Raw genomic sequence first — 9,350 nt, forward strand, 5'->3', positions numbered from 1 at the left:
CTTAACAGAATTGAACAGGATGCTGAAATAAAGACTCAGAGCCTCACAAATGACGTCAACGCCCATCAACCTGAACGACAGGGTGGGTCATCTGCTACTTCAGGCAGTTGAGTGCACACAACCAGCGTCGCCATCTTAAAGAAACCCGAGAACAAGCCAGGTGGGAACAGAGCAAGCGTCTCACAATTTGGGGGCATGCCAGTGCTTGACGGTTTGCTCGTTAGTGCCGATTTAGGTGCCATTAATATTCCAGGAATAACCGTCGCAGATTTATGTCAATCTCATATGCCACATCCACCAAGACATCATCCAGATAAATCTGCTGGAAATGCCCAATAATTATATTTTTCAGCTCACGAACTCAGCTTCATTGGTTGTACCTTCCTTCCCGTCATGTCGTTGCCTGCCGCGTTCAGCATGCCCCCACCACGATTTGGGAAGTTGTCCTAGTAGTTTTTTCATCAGATGTTGCCTGCATTTTGTGACATTATCCTCTGTTTCGCTCACTCTCCACTACCCCAACCCCCCAATCATGCTCTATTCTGACTGCAAACGTATGATCATGCCTGACGGTGTGCCCCCGTAAGTTGAAAATAAACATTAGTGTTGCTAATATCATTATAAATTGCCGTCTAACAATCCTATTTTACGGAGCATTCAGTTGATGACCTCGTGTAACGCTATGCATCTGTGTTGTCGATGGGCTTGGTCGGCGCACAAAACCGGGAGCCATACACTGCCTGCTACATAGTACCAAATTAGTTTCCAGGCTCGGATATCAAGTACGTGTTCACGCCTTACGCCATTGACCAGGAACTAAACCGTCTACAGAAGGCTAGTGTTCTCTAACCAACAAACTACTCGGCATTGATCGCGCTGATCGTATTAATAGTGTAGATCAGCAGGGCTATCAGCTGTCCTTCCCAACCGCCTCAACTCGTTACTAGATAGCAATTAGTCCCGTCTTCTTTCCGACTTGTTCGCGAAAGTAAGTGGGCGGGATGTTTGGCGAGGGTTGTTCGGGCTGATGCTCACTTCCGATTAAAAATGTGGAAAAAGCTGGAGAACTTTTGACAATCAGTACGTGCTATACTCTGATCCGTTGTACACACATGCCTTCTTGTTTAAAGAAAGCGTCAGTCATGTTTCGACAGATCAGGGGTGCGGTGCCCCTGTGTTGTCGCCTATTTGAACAGTCACATCACCGTGACATACGGCTACGATGACTTTTTGCGCCGCCTTGAGTACGTGCCTGGTCGTGTGCCGGAGAATGGCTCCAGGTTGTGCCGAGGACAATGCACTGTTGATGCGGTTGATAAAGTCCCTCAGATTCATTGTTGACGAAGAGACACGGAGAACGATGTCGCCAACAAACTTTTGCCACGCCCACAAACGTGAAACCACTCATGTCCTTCCTAGGTCTTTTCAGATGGTGCGGCTCGTTTCTGCTTGTCGTGCATTACCTCCAAGGTCTACTGAAACAACTGATCACTAATGATCACAAGTGGACATAGTCAAAAGAATGCCAACGCGCTTTTGGTCTGTCAAATACACGCTGAGATCCAATCTGCCCTTCAGTCACCACGATCCATCACTGAAAATTGCTGCGGCGTCGTTAGCTTAAAACAAAGAATTTGGCGCAGTGAATTCACATGTATTTTTTGACAGCATCCGGAAAGCCATCGCAAATGGGGCCAGGTCCTCAACACTAGCCGAGGCAACCAAAGTCAGGTAGAAAGGGCTGCTTTTGCGATCATGCTTGCTGTGAACTTCGAAAAAATTTGTAAAATTAACCTTTCCTTTCCGGCTCCCCGTACATTCGCATGGCTTTAGTTCAAACCGGCCTGCCATGTCGTGGCAGCTCTGCTGCCTCTCCATATCCATTATTCCGGCCCTACACTTCCTGTAGTTTGAAGTTTTTTGTTTCTGTCATGTTCCAGTCAGGAAGCTCTTTGTTATGCCCTCACTTGTATTGTTTTCGTTTCCCGCCACTTTTAAAACCTAACGTTCAGATCTCGTACCGTCTGATATATTCTCCATAGGACATAAAGAGACCTTGTAATTTTGGATCCCTACCCATGCCACCGCAGGTGTGATGAACTTTACTTCATTAATGTTTACTGGTTACGTCACTTTCCCTTTTCCAGGAAACTCCCATTAATCACAAGCCTCACCAGTCGTGCCTTTATTCTGACTGTAATAATAGGATCATGCCCGACGGTATGGTACCCACTAGCTGGGAATAAATATTATGAATATTATTATTGCATATCAACACAATACGAGCAGATTCTCACTCACTTCCACGCCCAACAAAATACATCAGAACGTGGTTCATACAGACCTGTCAATGCATTGGACCTTGATGCTACGTCACCTAGGCGCCCAATCCGGTTTTCTTCATCCGTATTCTATGGGCTTGGGGCCAGTTTTATTCACTGCTTGCCTACTGACCTGATTTGAATGGCGGTTGTCTGGTTTATGATTGTCCAACCTGATTGCGCTGTTTCAGCGGCATGGTTTTCCGCCCGACCAAATAAAGTATATGGTAGTTGAAAGTTAATAATTCACAAGCCAAGAACAATGCCGTTCGCCAGTTTGCAGATAGGGCGGCAAGTTTGGGGTTAAAAAAATCCGGTCGTGACCAATATAATCAGGCAAGTGGATGATACTTGATGCGTCACACCCAGGTGCATACATATCCCGGCTGCCCCGCCAGTAGCAAATGTGACGTGCCTATTGGCGAGGTTCTGAGATCACCTTTATAAAAAGAAATCTAAAGCCGATCTCTGTTGAATGTCTGAAGAACCGGCTTGACCCCACCTTAATTGTAGTATGTGTCCAAAAAAACCCGCTTATGGATCCAAATAATGGTCGCAAATCATATCCTATTACAAACCTCAAACATGAAGGTGCATCCTCAAGCACGCTCTAATGTCTTGCTCCTGCATGCTCCGAAGAGCTAACTCCTTTAGAATTACCAACCTGCAAGAATCAGTTGGCGTTTTTGCGCAACATATATTATCAGACCCTCATCCATTTAATTTTTCTGTTTGCTTACTGTTAACCGTAGCACCCAACGGATCAATTGCAATTTTTCTACTGATCCCTCCCTCCGCTTCTGAATGAACCCTACTGGACCGATTCCGCAACTCCTTGTTTTGACTTCCTGGGCCACTTTTTCTATGCACTTTCACGCTCCCCTATGTAGTGCTAGGTTTATTCAGCAACCTGTAAAGTGCGTACCACTAGCCACGATCTGGTCGTTAGAAGTTGAATGTAGGGTAGAGCATCACAGAGAAGAAGGGAGCACCAATTAGCTATGCTTCTCACACAGCAGGTCACTGAAAATTGTGTTCATTATTCCCATCAATCACAACCCCCATCGGTCATGATCTTATTCTGACTGTAATACTATGATCATGGTTGAAGCTATGCTACCCATCAGTTGGGAATAAATATTGCCATTATTATTGTAGAAGAAAGCTTGCTAACCATCTGTCACGTTCCCGGCCACATGCAGCAGCCAATCCCCATAGTTATTCCCCTTGACCAAATGAATTTATACCCCCTTGTTTTACTGAACTATTTTTATAACTCTTACGTTACGGACTTGGACATTGTGATTTTTGCGTTTGCCCGCCGTCGAACTCTGACTGGTTGTGACGATATCGATTTTGAGGCGAACTAATCTGATCTGTCCCTCAGGACGATGATTGTACCGCCTTATCTTGTAACCTTACGGTATCTGCAGAGGAGAATCTGTTGAGGTTTGTTGAGTGTATATTATTATCTTTGCAATAGTACTGTGATTCCAGAAATCGGATTACTTGGCCGTTTTCATTGTTTGGCCCGCTTGACTCAAATTCAAAAAGCAGATAGCCATTACAATTATTACCCGACTCATATGCGGTCAGGCCTGAACGTCACGGTCAAAATGCGGTGGACATCGGGGACGGTGGCACAGAATTATCAGTTTTTGGGACCACATCAGTCCTAAGCAGGATCATACCCTTACCGTTTTAAAATGGTCGGCAGATACAACGAGAAAAGGAAAGTGTTGATTCCTCCTGTGAAACAACGGCGAACCGCAGTAAATTTCCTTCTTTTGTGATTGCTCATGAGTAACATGACTTGCACCTGTTTCGTTCCTACTTAAATTCCGCTTATCCTTCAGTAACTGATATCATTTTTTTTGCCCGTCTGCCATTACTTGCAAGTTCGTCTCGATTGCCCACTCCGACGGAAAAGCGGGCCAACCGGGTATCAAATTCAGGGTCTCCGGAGGGCAGGCGAACGCGCCACAAACTACACCAACCTGAAGCCCGAAATGACTGATTATTTTGTATTACCCATGTACCACACCTGCCAGATAGCCTTAGCCAAGGTTTTTTTCAAACGGACGAAACCGCGCAATCTGACATGTGCCGTGACTCGAGCTGCCGCGTCGCGCTGCCAACAGCAAGACAGCCCACCACATCCCGAACGTACTGATTTCCGCGCCGTTATCTCACTATAAGGCCAACTCACACTGTCAGACTACCCCTAGGTGTTTGTACCTCTTTTGGTTCTTACTTATTGTTGCTTTTAGAAATCCATGCTGCGTCAGTGACTATTTTCTGCTCCTCCTGATTGCGTCATTGTTGATTGTGCGTTTTCTTAATTCATGATGCTTGCCAATCTGTTTGTCTGTAGAACCAGTTCCTCTCAGTCCTCAATATACCGTCTGCAGTCCCAGGTCTGTCTGCTCCTACTGGCTACTGGCTACGGACCGCGTATAATCTAATAGCCGCAATCGTTCTGTGAGATCCATAGCCGCCCTGATCTTACAGTAAGAATAATGCATCCCGCCTGGTACACCTGCAAACTGAGGAAAGTGAGGACTCAGATAAACGGATCTGACTAGGGAGATTGTTTAAGCGGGCCAGCTTGTCAACTTGGAATAAAACATAAGGCCATTTTTGGGACTCCGTGGTCTCCTACAGTCGAGTTCATGGCCAGAATCACAACAAATATCCACTGAACGAATACCCAGTATGGGTATACTGCAGCATGAATATCAGAAGCACGGTGCATAGTGGAACTGTATAAACGGGCTAGCGTCGTTGTTAGTGCGGAGTCAGGTGTAAAATTTTCCCGGGGCAATCAGTTAGTGCCAACACAAAGGACAGAATGCAAACTGCATAGGAAAGTAGCTGAAGTAGCAGGAAAATCAAAATATTTACAGTTTGTCTAAAATCTTCCTTATTTTCATGGCCGCAGGAAGATTTTTACTGGAGGATTTTTGTAGGGCCGGAATAATGGATATGGAGAGGCAGCAGAGCTGCCACGACATGGCAGGCCGGTTTGAACTAAAGCCATGCGAATGTACGGGGAGCCGGAAAGGAAAGGTTAATTTTACAAATTTTTTCGAAGTTCACAGCAAGCATGATCGCAAAAGCAGCCCTTTCTACCTGACTTTGGTTGCCTCGGCTAGTGTTGAGGACCTGGCCCCATTTGCGATGGCTTTCCGGATGCTGTCAAAAAATACATGTGAACACACTGCGCCAAATTCTTTGTTTTAAGCTAACGACGCCGCAGCAATTTTCAGTGATGGATCGTGGTGACTGAAGGGCAGATTGGATCTCAGCGTGTATTTGACAGACCAAAAGCGCGTTGGCATTCTTTTGACTATGTCCACTTGTGATCATTAGTGATCAGTTGTTTCAGTAGACCTTGGAGGTAATGCACGACAAGCAGAAACGAGCCGCACCATCTGAAAAGACCTAGGAAGGACATGAGTGGTTTCACGTTTGTGGGCGTGGCAAAAGTTTGTTGGCGACATCGTTCTCCGTGTCTCTTCGTCAACAATGAATCTGAGGGACTTTATCAACCGCATCAACAGTGCATTGTCCTCGGCACAACCTGGAGCCATTCTCCGGCACACGACCAGGCACGTACTCAAGGCGGCGCAAAAAGTCATCGTAGCCGTATGTCACGGTGATGTGACTGTTCAAATAGGCGACAACACAGGGGCACCGCACCCCTGATCTGTCGAAACATGACTGACGCTTTCTTTAAACAAGAAGGCATGTGTGTACAACGGATCAGAGTATAGCACCACTTGTGATAGTGATCAGTTGTTTCAGTAGACCTTGGAGGTAATGCACGACAAGCAGAAACGAGCCGCACCATCTGAAAAGACCTAGGAAGGACATGAGTGGTTTCACGTTTGTGGGCGTGGCAAAAGTTTGTTGGCGACATCGTTCTCCGTGTCTCTTCGTCAACAATGAATCTGAGGGACTTTATCAACCGCATCAACAGTGCATTGTCCTCGGCACAACCTGGAGCCATTCTCCGGCACACGACCAGGCACGTACTCAAGGCGGCGCAAAAAGTCATCGTAGCCGTATGGTACGGTGATGTGATTGTTCAAATAGGCGACAACACAGGGGCACCGCACCCCTGATCTGTCGAAACATGACTGACGCTTTCTTTAAACAAGAAGGCATGTGTGTACAACGGATCAGAGTATAGCACGTACTGATTGTCAAAAGTTCTCCAGCTTTTTCCACATTTTTAATCGGAAGTGAGCATCAGCCCGAACAACCTTCGCCAAACATCCCGCCCACTTACTTTCGCGAACAAGTCGGAAAGAAGACGGGACTAATTGCTATCTAGTAACGAGTTGAGGCGGTTGGGAAGGACAGCTGATAGCCCTGCTGATCTACACTATTAATACGATCAGCGCGATCAATGCCGAGTAGTTTGTTGGTTAGAGAACACTAGCCTTCTGTAGACGGTTTAGTTCCTGGTCAATGGCGTAAGGCGTGAACACGTACTTGATATCCGAGCCTGGAAACTAATTTGGCACTATGTAGCAGGCAGTGTATGGCTCCCGGTTTTGTGCGCCGACCAAGCCCATCGACAACACAGATGCATAGCGTTACACGAGGTCATCAACTGAATGCTCCGTAAAATAGGATTGTTAGACGGCAATTTATAATGATATTAGCAACACTAATGTTTATTTTCAACTTACGAGGGCACACCGTCAGGCATGATCATACGTTTGCAGTCAGAATAGAGCATGATTGGGGGGTTGGGGTAGTGGAGAGTGAGCGAAAAAGAGGATAATGTCACAAAATGCAGGCAACATCTGATGAAAAAACTACTAGGACAACTTCCCAAATCGTGGTGGGGGCATGCTGAACGCGGCAGGCAACGACATGACGGGAAGGAAGGTACAACCAATGAAGCTGAGTTCGTGAGCTGAAAAATATAATTATTGGGCATTTCCAGCAGATTTATCTGGATGATGTCTTGGTGGATGTGGCATATGAGATTGACATAAATCTGCGACGGTTATTCCTGGAATATTAATGGCACCTAAATCGGCACTAACGAGCAAACCGTCAAGCACTGGCATGCCCCCAAATTGTGAGACGCTTGCTCTGTTCCCACCTGGCTTGTTCTCGGGTTTCTTTAAGATGGCGACGCTGGTTGTGTGCACTCAACTGCCTGAAGTAGCAGATGACCCACCCTGTCGTTCAGGTTGATGGGCGTTGACGTCATTTGTGAGGCTCTGAGTCTTTATTTCAGCATCCTGTTCAATTCTGTTAAGCTGACGGGTAGCGCTGTCCATATATTGGGAAGACAGGAGACTGGATACAAAATGAGACACTAGGGCGGTTTCTCCGTCATTCGACTGAACTAGAAACGCATGCACCCTCTATTGACAACGCCAAAAAACGTGATAAGAGCATAATCAACTCTCTTGACCATATTGAAGCAATGGTACCAGATACTGAGATTTTGATTTCTGTACAGTTGGAAGTGTTCTGACCGTGTCGTTAAAACTGAGTTCGCGTGGCAGCTTGGGGAGAGTGAGGTTTGAACACCACCCATGCACCGGTGTGTCGAACACTTGCAGCAACAATCTGGCTTTCTATCGGTATTCAAAATTAGAACAATCCCTTTTGAACATGCCTTTGCGCCGCTTAAATCAGGAGTCGCATATATGTCCATAAAGAGGGGAAGATATGGAATGAGTGACTGGTGCTGTGGCTACATCGGATGAAGAAGCGAAAGATTCACACGTAATGGCCAAAGTGGTCTCATTATGCAGTCTCAGTCATTGATCCGACGAGCTTTGGTTGTGTTCCTTTAAGCTGCCCTTGGGGTAATAAAATTCGACAAGCGTCATGGGTTTCCATGCACCAAAAGTAATAGTGGCATTCTCTCAGCTTAGTTCAACGTCCAAAACCAGGTCAAACACTATTTTACGGTGCGTCGTGCCGGCGGAAAGACGCACACCCAAAATTTCTCTGAAACCGTGGTTCGCAGGGGAAAAATTTTAAAATAAAGACTTACCATTTGATGGTAATTTTTCGGCCGTATGAGATCTTCCCAAACGGCCGCAGTTTTGTTGAAAGTTGTTTAAACCTACTCAATCAAGGTCCGGGACATTCATATTTTAATGGCTGCTATGGCCGAGCACGCGAATGCGGAAGATGATTTTGTGGAGTATTTAGCTCGTCAAAGTTTTTCTCGTTTGATGCATTTCAAGTCGCTTTGAAAGAGTACCAGGCGAAACATTTCGTTGTTTTCGTTCGCATAAACTCCAAACAGAGCAGCAATTCGCTACTTTTGTATGAACAAGCCTTCTACCGTCGCAGCAAACACCCCTGCAGCCGAAGCCGTGGAGTTAGTCGCAACTTGTAAGTTCATGGTTGATTGTGTGTACGCGGTAGCCCACGTGGTACCGATTGTCCGGCAAGGTTCCACGTTCCCCGATACCATGACCGCTTGAGGGTTACTTCCTACTACCTACACACCTACTAGTTTGGAAAGGTACTCACTATCAAGGATGTGTATACCCATCGCGTCAAATGTCGACCCCATTGTTTAGTAGGTCGTTGGTTACCTTTTAGTCGGTTTCTTAGATGACATGTCATCCACCATAGCCAAGTATCGAGAGTGCGGTCGCGTGCTGATGAATGGACACTATGAAGTTAAAACGTTCCTTATGGACAAGATGACTTCGCAGATGCGGGCTGCCAAAGCTGTATTCGGCTGCGATATAATGCTGTGCTATTTTCACGCACGGCAAGCCATCCGGAAGCACGTACGTTTCATTGCTTTGCTGTAACTTTTGCAGACAATTTCCGACCGCAGTCGACACATATTCCACCGCATGGCTCGCTTTGATAATGCAGCTGAGTGAGTGATTGTGCACCAAACATTAATCGCATAGATTTCTCCATGATTTGCAAATCCTGAGGGGAACAGATCCCAATTTTGTCTTTTATTTGACTGCCCACTGGCTCCACATCACTCGAAAGTAGGCCAATCATGCACAACGTGGGTTG

This window comes from Opisthorchis viverrini (assembly GCF_000715545.1).
Source record: "Opisthorchis viverrini unplaced genomic scaffold opera_v5_438, whole genome shotgun sequence".
Lineage (NCBI taxonomy): Eukaryota > Metazoa > Platyhelminthes > Trematoda > Opisthorchiida > Opisthorchiidae > Opisthorchis > Opisthorchis viverrini.